General features: G+C 44.4%; 1 pseudogene; it reads left to right on the forward strand.

Moving 5' to 3' along the window:
• Nucleotides 1-1,471: 1,471 nt before the first annotated feature.
• LOC136526057 (MFS18 protein-like) lies at nt 1,472-1,940 on the forward strand (annotated as a pseudogene).
• The last annotated feature ends 10,160 nt before the right edge of the window (nt 1,941-12,100 follow it).

Consider the following 12,100-nt stretch of genomic DNA (forward strand, 5'->3'; position numbering starts at 1 on the left):
TACTGCAGCCCATACCCTATGCAGGGCAGCATTCTGTAACCAACCTAACATTCTACAGAGGCATCGACAGTATTGTAGGCGCTTATCTTCCTTCGCACTCATCAGAATGAAGAATCAGGCTGGGTAAACGTGAGCCACAAGACTAGGTAAAATACGCATCCTAAAGCCCTCACCTTTGTAAAACCAACCCCTTCATCTATAAAAGGGGATGTGCTTCCTCCACCAAAGGGACCGATCTTTGACGGCATAGCACACAACACTCACACAGTCAAGCTACGATCAAGCTCTTGGCCTCCTTTCAACCCTTCCATCATATACTTAGGACCAGTCCCTCTCTCGATCGTTTGTACCCCCTACTATGAACCGTTCACGGCGCTAATAACACGAGCAGCAACAAACTGGACGTAGGGACATTCGGCCCGAACCAGTATAAATCTTGTGTCCTTTAGCGCACCATCTGAGCCTAACGCGCATTACTATAAATTTACTTGCCGGTGCTTGTACAAAACACCGACACTAGTTCTCTTTCCTTGTTTCACTCTCATCTACCTATAGCCCTTCTGTTGGCTGGTTCGTATCGTTGCTGGTTTATGAAGAAATACTGCTGGCTGGTTTGTGTGAGAAAAAATACTATTCTGGCTGAAAATTTACGATCATTTACGATAAGCCACAGCAAAACGAACATGCTGCTAGACATTTGCTAAGGTAGTTTGGCTCTAAGGCTGTGTTTAGTTCCAAAAAGTTTTCCAAAAAGTGCTACAATAGTCATCACATCGAATCTTGCGATACGCGTATGAAGCATTAAATGTAGACGAAAAAAAAACTAATTGCACAGTTTGGTTGGAAATCGCGAGACGAACGTTTTGAGCATAATTAGTCCATGATTGAACATTAATTGCCAAATAAAAACAAAAGTGCTACCGTAGCTAAATTTCTAAATTTCGCAAACTAAACACAGCCTAAGTAAGCTGACTTGTGTTAGGGCACTCTCAATACGACTCTATCATAGTTTATATAATTATTTACTACTTCCCTATTTATTAATTTTTACTGACGTGCCACTATATTTAGTGAACAAAGAGTGGGGAATTACAAGGGGCTTTTTACATATTTACCATTATTATGATCGCCACTTACAGGAATCGCACTCTTAGAATGACGCTTATAAATTTAGCCGTTTTAGTTCGCGCTCCTTTCATTTTTACCACTTTCGCCTATGTGGCACGCCAGCTCGTGCTGACACTCTGGCACCGGCACGGGAAATGACCCCGCTGCCCCCGGCCATCTTTCCCTTGCTACGTCTGTCCGTCCCTAGCTCCCTGCATGCGACCCAGCCGATGAGCGCGCTGCGTTGCGCCGCCTTCAATGCCCCCCACCGGCCCGCCCGCCTCCCCCGCTATAAAGCACCTACCTCGCCACTTCTCTCTCACTACCACACACCACAGCAGCAGGCACAGTAAGAGAAAGAGAGAGCAACAAGAGCGAGCAGGCAGGCAAGAAGAGAGAGCCGAGAGCACGATGGCGAGGTCTTCCAAGACGATGGCGGCGGCGGCGGCAGCTCTGCTGGCCCTGGATATGACCGCCAAGGCGAGGAACATCAAGACGACGACGACGGAGAAGAAGGCGGACAACGACGCGGTGGTGCAGCCGCAGACCTTCCCGCCCTTCGACCGCCTCGGCGGCGGCGCGTCCCCGGCACCTCCGGCGGCAGCAGCATTCCCGGGTTCAGCCTTCCCGGCAGCGGCAGTAGCCTCCCTGGGTTGTTCTTCCCCGGCGGCGGCAGCATCGGCAGCATGCCCCTCTTCGGCGGCGGCTCCCCGGGCTTCAGCGGCTTCGGCGGCATGCCCGGCTTTGCCACAAACAAGAGCTCGAGGAGTTTGTGGCGTGTACTACGTATTCATCAAGCTTCAGTTGTCACTAGAATCCGAATGCACAACTGAGAAGAGGAAGTACAAAGAGCAAAGAAAAACCAGCAACCAACTAACCAAGCTAGTTTAGCACGGGGAGCAGTTGCTCGACAAACTGAGCGCCTGGTCCTCATCAATGAGAGCATTCTGGTTTAATCTTTGTCCAGCGGCTTTTAGCTTGAGGATCGTTTTGCTAAAAAAAGGCATAACCCTTTGCATCGCAAGATCCAAATAGTTACGGACTTAGGATGAAACAGGAGGCGACTGAGTCCCTGGCTCTCTCTCTCTCTCTCTCTCTCTCTCTCTCTCTCTCTCTCTCTCTCTCTCTCATCTCTCTCTCTGCTCTCTCTCTCTCTCTCTCTCTCTCTCTCTCTCTCTCTCTCTCTCTCTATATATATATATATATATATATATATATATATATATATATGGAGAGGCTATTCAGTAGCCGGCTACAGAATAGTTTATTCTGTAGCCAGGTCGAACAGACGCACCATCCATGATTCGGGTCCAGGCGCTTGCATGGCTGGTGCGCTTCTGCCTCCTGGTCCGATGCGCATTAATCCGAGCCACGCCCACGTAATTAGCTCACGGTGATTTCGGTAATTCAACCTTGCGGCATGCATGCAAATTACAGGCCATGATTACTGGTAGAGCGCTTCATGCATGCAAGTTACTATAATTAGCACGCTGCATGCAAGTTGCTATAAAAAATTTTGAACCTTGCAAGTTACTATAATTAGCACGCTTAATTTGTCCAGGCGCAAATGTTCTTGTTGCGATAATACTACTCCAATATACCTTGTCCACAAAAAAAGTAGAAAATATATTCTAGTTACTATAATTAGCACGCAAATGTTCCAGGCGAATGCAAATGATCTTGTTACGATAATTAGCACGGAAATTTACCACAAATTGACGTCAAATGGTTTCTGTTAACCGGTTACTATAACATCTAGATCATTTTACGATGAAAATAGTTACTGTGTTTTGAATGTCTCGAGATGATAATTAGGATAGGAATTTGTACGACGGGAATTTATCATGAAATATGAGATTAATTTTACCATGAAATATTCGATAGAACTGGAAAGGATCATTGTAGTAACTATGATTGAGTAGTTACGATATTCTGTCTGATTCACAATGCCATAATCTTGTTATTATTTTTAAATGATTTACTAGAATATATGATGCCTCCTTAGATTAGTTACCATAATATGTTTACTAGATTTGCAAATTGTTACTAGAAGCTATGCCTTTCTGCCCCTGGAAGTTACGATATTCTATTTACTAGATTTTTGAAAAATATTTACTAGAATCTATGCCTTTCTAACCCTTGTAGTATGATTCACGAGAAACTTTTAAATTGATTTACTAAAATATATTTCTGACCATGTAGTTACATAATCTATTTACGAGATTTCTGCAAATTATTGAATTGTATGGTAGTGAAAGATAGTTGGTATTTAACAAGTTCCACAGTAGAGAAACCAATCTGAACATACATGCAGCGAAAAAATCAAGCAGCCTGGACATACATGCAGCGAAAAATCAAGTTAGAGGTTGACATTCCAACAAGGAACACGTAGGAATATCAATAAAATGTATTTGCATCCAAAATTTGAGAGAGAAAAGGGGTTCTCTCATGGCTTTGGATTACACATTGATCATTAACATTTCACATTGTTCAGGGGCTAAACAAACTATGGAAAATCGTCATTCAAGAGATATATATGGCTTGCCAACATGAAGATGAACCCCCAATGCACAGCGGCAAGCTTGCAAACAGCAGCTGTTGATCTGGTAAAGAATGACGAACTAAATCGCCTCTGCATGACGGCAAAAAATTTTGACCTAAAAAGAATAGCATGGATCGGAGCGTGAGACCGGAGATAGCTAGCAGAACAAATCAAGGAGGATGCTGAATCTGCATGCAGATGCCGAATTTCTGCTATGGCATTGCATTGCTCGTTGACTGACCTTGCAGAACCATGGATCTGCAAAACGCAAAGAGGAAGGTGAGAAGGGCCACTGCAGCTGCCGTGCTAATGCTATGGCAAGTTGGTTACCAGGCCATGGCGCCCAGCAGTCAACGAGCTGTGATGAAGGTGTCGCCGGTACTGACGATGAAAGCACCAGGCCCCGCCGCCGTTGCTATCGCCCATTCGGACGGGATCAGCCGGGCGGAGGACGAAGCCAATAGAGTGGCACGGTGGTTTTGTGGTCAGTAAAATATACAACGGCGCTTAGCGGCGGTGTTTATGGGCGGTGATTTAGGGGACATGTTGCCGGCTAATAATTAAGCCATGCATGCAACGGCTTTCCTGGGGCTGGTGGGACGTTGCCGGTCGGTCCGCGTCCACAGTTTGGGCTCGGCTACAAAATAAACTATCCTGTAGCCAGCCGTAGGGTAGTGGTTCTATATATATATATATATATATATATATATATATATATATATATATATATATATATATATATATATATATATATATATACATACACACACTCTCTCTCTCTCCATTATAAACTGAAAACAGAAGAAAAAAGAGAGAAACAAAAACAAACAAGCAAAATTAAAGAAAGGAATCTAACCATTGGGATGAAACACCCAAACACCCACTAAAACTGGACTTGTGTTATGATATACTCCATAGATGACGTTTTAGCTCTGGGCATAGGAATCAAGAGGAGTTGCACAGATGAGAAAGAGAGAAATAGAAATAAAGATATATTGGAAAAGACAAAGTTGCGTTGAAAAATACGAATGATAACTAATTTAGGGCATATGGAAGACTAGAAGGTCAACTACTATGAGAATGAGATGGAGGGAGTGGATAAGATTTTTTAGTGGAGCCAAAGTCATTTTGAAAAAACATTTGGCAAAAACGGCTCCAACAATAGTTTTGTAACATTTTACGTCGAATTTGTGAGAAGCCGAAAGAAGTCACGCTTTTGCGACTCCGGCTCCTCGGCCTACATCTCAAAATAGAAAGCGAGATTTGACTTATGTGGATGTCGTCATCAAAATCACACTTTGGCCGTTAATTTCTCTTGTAATATATAATAATTTGTGTCAACAAAAGTATCATTAGAAAGTATTTCTAAACACAAATCTAATATTACTGTTTTTGTACTTTAAACACATTTTTTTCAGGGACGGACGCATGCAGGGAGCCAGGGACGGACGGACGGAGCAAGGGAAAGATGGACGGGGCAGTGGGGTCATTTCCCGTGTCGGTGCCAGCGTGTCAGCACGAGCTGACGTGTCACATAGGCGAAAGTGGTAAAAATGAAAGAAGCGCGAACTAAAACAGCTAAATTTGTAAGCGTCATTCTAAGAGTACGATTCCTATAAGTGACGATCGTAATAATGGTAAATATGTAAAAAGGCCATTTACAAGAAACCGACTCTAAAATACACTCGACGTCTACAATGGAATCGAGGCCGAAGAAACTGCAATTTTTGGCGTTGGGAAGGTCATGTTCGTTTCCATCTCTCCGGTGCAGATCCCGTGCGCCTGACCCTCGCCACCGGTGTAGATCCCGTGCGCCTGACCCTCGCCATCTGCGCAGGCCGCTCGTAGATGGCGTGCGGCCCGCTCGCCCGGCGCCGCCAGCGGGACCTCGCGCCGCCGCGGAGCCTCGCGCGCATCCTTGGAGCGGTAGTCGCGCATCCATGGCCGACAACGGGGATGGGGGTGTAGACACGGCGGAGCTGGCTCCGCCATCCCTGGACGGAGCTCGTGACTTCCTTCTCGCCGTCGACGCCAAGCGCCGCCACACCACCATACGCGGTTCCTTTCTCTCCCTTCGCTCCGGTCCCTCTGCATCTCCCCGCCGTCCGCACCGCGGCCGTCGCGGACCAGCCGCGCCGCGCCGTCCTACCCGCCGCGAAGCTCAAGTCGTGGCTCGACACCCTCCGCGCCGCTGTCCTTGTCGGTCCGCGCCTGCTCGCCGCGCTCGGCCCGTCGCCTAACCATCGTCGGCTCGCGCCTCCTCGGAGGAAGCCGGGCTGCGCCCCCGCGCGTGCGCGCCGCCCCTGGCTCGCCTGGCACACGCCTCATCGGACCGTGCCTCCTCACCGCGCTCGGGCTCCCGGCTCGCCGTCGTTGGCTCGCGCCTCCGCGGAGGAGGCCGGGCTACGCCCCCGCGCGTGTGCCCCGCCCTTGGCTCGCTTGGCGCTCGGACCCGCCGCCTCGCGCCTCCGCGCCCGCTTGTGCGTGTCCAGCAGGGCGCCGCGGATCGACGAGGAAGAGCAGAGTGAAGGATGGGGACGAAGAAAAACGGGAGCACAGAGCACAGAGCACAGGGTGGAGCAGAGGATCCTGAGAGAGGAGAGGTAAATGATTGGTTAGATTTTTATTTGGAGCTAGGCTGTATTTCGTTTTCAAATTTTGGATATGCAAAGTTGGCATAATGCACTGTAGCGTTACTGTATCATTCGTTTGTATTTGGTACTAATTGTCCAACCGTTGACTAATTAAACTCAAAATGTTCGTCTCGTAAAGTACAACCAAACTGTATAATTAGTTTTTAATTTCGTTTACTTTTAATATTCTATACATGTACCGCAAAATTGATGTTTCTTTTTGTATAGTGTTAAAGTTGGAAATTTAGGAGAAACTAAATAAGGGCCTAATGGTAAATAGTAGCATTGTGGAGCACAGAAAGCATTGTGAGTGCGAGGAGACGAAGAACCAACCACGCGTGATGAACAAAAAAACGAAGGGTGCATGGTCCCCACGTGTGGATGCTTTGATTCTTGACAGGATGTAGACTGCCGTAAAGGTACGATGTTGCATGTACCACTACCTAGCCACCTAGCTGGCTAATTGATTAATAAATAGGAAGCGGCTAAATTACGGCCGGCCGTAATTTGGCTTATCGCATGATCTTTCTTTTTTTTTTTTGGTAAAAGTGCAATTATTCTATTCCCTTTTTAGCAAGGATACTAATTAGCGTTTGTTTTTTTGTGGGATGTGACCAGAATCAGATACTGACCACACATTTGTTAAAAAAAAAAGGCAATTAAGATCCAGACGGATGCTTTTAGGTACTACATATATAGGTTCAAAAAAAGGCAATGTTTTCAGAAAAAAGAACACATCTCAGAAAAGAATACATTTGCATCTGCAGTTTTTCGAAAAGCACAACACTACATATCTAGTCCTACACATTTGCACATCTTCTCTATACTGACCCGCATCTTGCTTCTCTGTACATGGCCTACATTCCTGCATGTTAAAAAAAAGATAACATGTGTCCAAAATTTCTTGTTGGTAGGGGATAAAAAAATGATGCTTATGTTCCTGAAGCTTCTATTGGTGATGAGCAGGTTGCTGCTAGTAATATTGTAGTGGATTTAATTTTCCTAGGCAATTCAAGTGTCATTCATTAGGCAACAATATCTTCCTAATTAGACAATTTTGGTATTATGAGAAAGCAAGTATAGTGTCTGTGTTCATTTGCAACCCACAGCCCCACCCCCAACCCCGGTTTATTTGCAAAAATGCATATCAAACAGAGGCAGGGTGATGATATCAATAACTAGTTTTTTAACAAAAGGCAGACTAATTCAATGATTGAGCAGAATAGAAAGGATCATCATAACAGTAGAAAAAAAGAATGATCTGTGAACAACAATATGTCACATGCATTAGTCAGCACCCCCACTCCCAATCTGCACTTCCCTACTCGAGAAAATGGAATCTCAGGCTTCCCCTAGTCACCTGCGCATGGTTAAATCACTTAGAGCACGGAGTAACACTTGACAGTAAAAAGAGTAGAGATTATAGGCACATTTTTTTTGTTGGACACAAATAAAATTGCCACCAAATTACTAATAACTTGCCTGAATGATATCAAATTGCTTAACTAAATTTACATGCACAAATTTCGGTGGTACTGTATTGCTCTACACTTTTTCATCTAGCCTGCTGCACACTCCACCTTGGCTGCAGGTCACCTTTCCTGCATTCTCTATCTACAGTAACAGCATGACATCAGTATGGTAGTAGTGGCCGATCTCAGCCCGATACTGCCCAACTGTAGCTAGTAGTGGCTATAGTAGTTGTAGGTGCACTAAATGTGGTTATAGCTTGTTTAGCAATGGAAAGCAGTATAATTTGCTGCACCAGCACTCCAGCAGAGGTGTGCTCGTGCTGCATTCTGTGCTCAAGTTCATCTTCTACCTCTAATTGTGAGCTGTGAGAGGGTGATTGTAAAGTGATAAATAATTAGGCTAAGGCACAAGTACTTACACCGTGCTAAAGAATGTGTAATTGCTAATTATTCAGCTCTAAATGCTAATTATTGACACCTCCATAAAACCTAACACTAGCTGCATTTTCTTAGGCAATTTAAGTTTCATTCGTTAGGCAACAATGTCTTCCTAAATAGACAATTTTTGTATTCTAAAAAAGCAAGTATAGTGTGCTGCACCATATCTAGTAGACTCCTAGATAAGAAAATGACCAATCACTGGTAGTAATCTTTCACAAAATTGGGGGGCATGTGTTTACACCAAAATTTGGAAGAAGAGTTGCAGGGACTCGAAAGCTCCCAAGATCATACCATCAAGGAATCAATTGCATGCATATCGGAACCAACTGATTCGAATGCAACACTAAAATCGACTTTCTTCAGGTAGCGCCAGCAGATAACGACAAAGGCTACAATCGGCGCCAGGACAAAGCATGTTGGACTCTACAAAAAGGGGAAGATTAGAGTCCAAGTTATCTTAAATTAGGAATGTCTTCTCTAGGGCTAAAGATTATGGTGAGTCGTGCTTAGATAGGAGTCATGCGAGGGTTCCGGGTATAAATATCAAACCCCGACTATTATAAAAGACACACAATCAATCAAATATAAGTTACTTATATTTTTTGGCTCCGGCCACACCTTAGGAGTAGGAGTAGAGTAGATCTCGGTGAGTTCTTCAGCAAGTACGGCTGCATCGATCTGGTCAACCTCCACTGCTTGTCTGTAAGTACCGTCATGGCTTATACCTCTATTCGTACAGCTGCATCGATCCGGTCGACGTCCACTGTGACTCTGGTATAAGTTAGTTATTAACTCTTGTCTAGTTTAAGTAAGGCTGCATTGATCCGGTCGACCTCCACTGCTTGAACTAGATTAAGGTCAAGTTATTAGCTTTATCTAAGGGTGGCATTCCTTTGGATAGATTCATTAAGTTACCGACATTGCTTATTGCTTTCATTATTTATTTAATTACAGCAATATCACTTCGCCCGATCGGGATTGATCTAGATCAGTCTTATATCTTGTTTAACCCATCTTTTGTTAATCTAAATTTGATCTAATCTGCACTTTAAAAGTTGAGTTATATTTTATCGGCTGTTTTATATCAATCTTAATCGTGCATAGCTTGCGGTTAAGACGTGTCTGATCTTGAGTAGATCTATTGGCTAGCGAAAACCGTTCCATGGCCCGTTATCATGGCCTGTGTGATTCTGCCTCACACCCCACTATTAGCACCGTGGAGTGGGGATCGTTATTTGATAGATCTGTTTCTGAGAGGGCATGATCTTAACTGTGCGCTATGTCTGAATTGGCTGTTTTACCCGATATCGAGTGCTTTCACGAATAATTTACATCATGAGACCGTTGAAGTAGTGATAGGTTGAAAGATGTGTTAGCCCCCATGATCTTATTATTGTATTATGGCCTATATGATTCTGCCTCATGCCCCACTGATATTAGTAATAAGTTAGGGTCGTCGAGTCTATTGTTGTTTCTACGGCCTGCATGATTCTGCCGCATGCCCCACTAGTCATAGCGATAGATGAGATCTAATATGTTCACTAGATTTATCTCTATTAAATGGTTGAATGATGATGATCTATTTCTTTTATAAAGGGGTTCAGTTACTTGCAGTCATTAGCTCAGTATAAACTAATTACTGTTGGCATCTTATTGCCATTGACCGATATTTGTCTAAATAATATTCATCCTGAACGATAACCGATTCTTTTTATACAACCCCATGAGCTCTAACTGAATTATTCTTATGAATATGCTGGAATCGACTATTTAGTCGATCTCCTTTCATATCGGCTCTTAGAGCTGCTCATTCAGGACTGTCTGGCAACACCAGCATGTTTCGCCCTAAATTACTAATAAACTTTCTCTCCTTGTCAATTGTAGGGTCAAATTAACTGTCATGTCTCGGGAGGAGTGTGCAGGATCGACCACCCCTGCGCTGAAGCTCGGTGGATCTCTAGCTCCATCGAGCGGAGCCTTCCAGCTTGCTCATGTGCCCTCGGCACAAGACAAAATTTTCGTGTCAGCAAGAAGCCTTGAGCTAGGCAAATTGAATGAGAGAAGAGTGTGGTGCCTCGAATGCGACATCGACTTCGACCATGTGCTGGCGTGGCACTACTGATATACACAACCTGTCCTCTCCTCCCTATCTCATAGGTGGGGTGGTACACGCAATTGGGGTAGCAGAGGTAGATGGGATGAGCGGCTAGGATCGCGCCACGAGACACAGCAGCGGCACAGCGGTAGGTGATGTGCATGGCCGAGAGCGTGTGCGCACGAGAGCGCGGCTATGACCAAGACACACGGCTCGGTGAGGTAGACGAATTGGAGGGCAAGGCGACTGCCATGCTGACCTAGCACGATGGCCGCAGCCATGGCTCGACTTCGTGCATGGCTCGGCAGCCAAAGGGTGGTGTGCTCACGTCGCGCCAGTGGAAACCTAGCCACAGCTGACCAGAGCCGGCCAACGCGAGGCCAAGGCGCTGCGCGGCATGACCCGAGCGCATGAGCTAGCCAGCAGTAGCAGCCCAGCCAAGGCCTGAGCCCAGCGCTAGTAGCGCCCACGCGCACAGTGTCCGTGAACTCGGGCCAAGAGGTATGAACTGGTGATGTGCATGCATTTTAAAGCAAAGCAAAAGCCACTAACAATCACGATCGAGGCTCAACTAATTCCCCTAACCTAATGTTGATACTAACACCCATCTAACAAAGCAAACCTCACGTCTAGAGAGTGAGCAGAGAGGGAGATACAAGGATGCCAACTTGGGTTCATCGCTGGAGTGCCCATTCGTGAACAGAGCGCCAACAACGTGGTTACAACACGTTCTAACGAAGTTTGGTTAATTTTTACGAGAGCAACATGATCTCCAACACAACTTTGTCCTACACCATGCTCATGTACACACTTTGACACAACCAATATTGCAAGAACATGGATCTAGGGCTTAATCATTTTTGTTGAATTTTAAATGCCACAATGGCATTGTCTACAATTCTTTTTTGACTTGAACAGAGTAAAGACTTGGTTAGAACTAACAACCTTTAGCGCTTTTGCCGTAATTTTTAAATGGTCTAAACCTTGCCAGTTCAACTAACAATTGTACCATGACCTAGCCCATACTACATACTAACTCGTAGGAACAAAATATTAAAGCACTATTTAAGTATGTTCCACTAAATAATTTACCAAAGATAGCACTTTAAACTTAAATTGTTTGTTTGCTGACTTAACCGTGAAGAGTGTATTTAATTTCAATTTGATTTCTGAGCTTCCCAAAAATACTAGCTGATATTATTATTCTCCAGGATTTAAAATTGCATGCCCAGGTACGTAACTTGCCCTCAAATATTTATTTCCACACTATACTCCAGTTATAATTAGTCGTTGTTCATAGAAAATGTTTTCCTGCCAATAATTAACACAACTCATTCTATTCTTTTTGTTAGGAGTTTTCATCACCACCTCTTTACGCTAAGTAAAGGAACTCACTATATTATTAGATCTATCTCTCAAGCCATAATCTCAATGCTTAGCGAGCTCATAACACCAGAGGTGTTACAACCAACCCCCCTTAAAAAGAATCTAGTCCCGAGATTCAGAGCAAGAACCAAAAAGGAGACAACGCGATTACACTTCGTAGATATAAAATTACACAAAAGATTACACGACTTAGAATACTAAACCACGCGGGGATTTAGGGATACATGGTTAAGAGCAACCTAGTACAACCAAGGCTTAATACAGAAGTTAGGATAGATGAGGGCAATGGAAAAACAACAAGAAAATGATTATCCAAAACATGGCGTATGTCCAACAAATCTAGAAACATGAGATTAAGAACTCAAACATCATGAACCCTGAGACCAAACTAACCAAAGGTAGACTTGAACTTCTTCGACATAAA

This window comes from Miscanthus floridulus, chromosome 19, assembly GCF_019320115.1.
Source record: "Miscanthus floridulus cultivar M001 chromosome 19, ASM1932011v1, whole genome shotgun sequence".
Taxonomy (NCBI): domain Eukaryota; kingdom Viridiplantae; phylum Streptophyta; class Magnoliopsida; order Poales; family Poaceae; genus Miscanthus; species Miscanthus floridulus.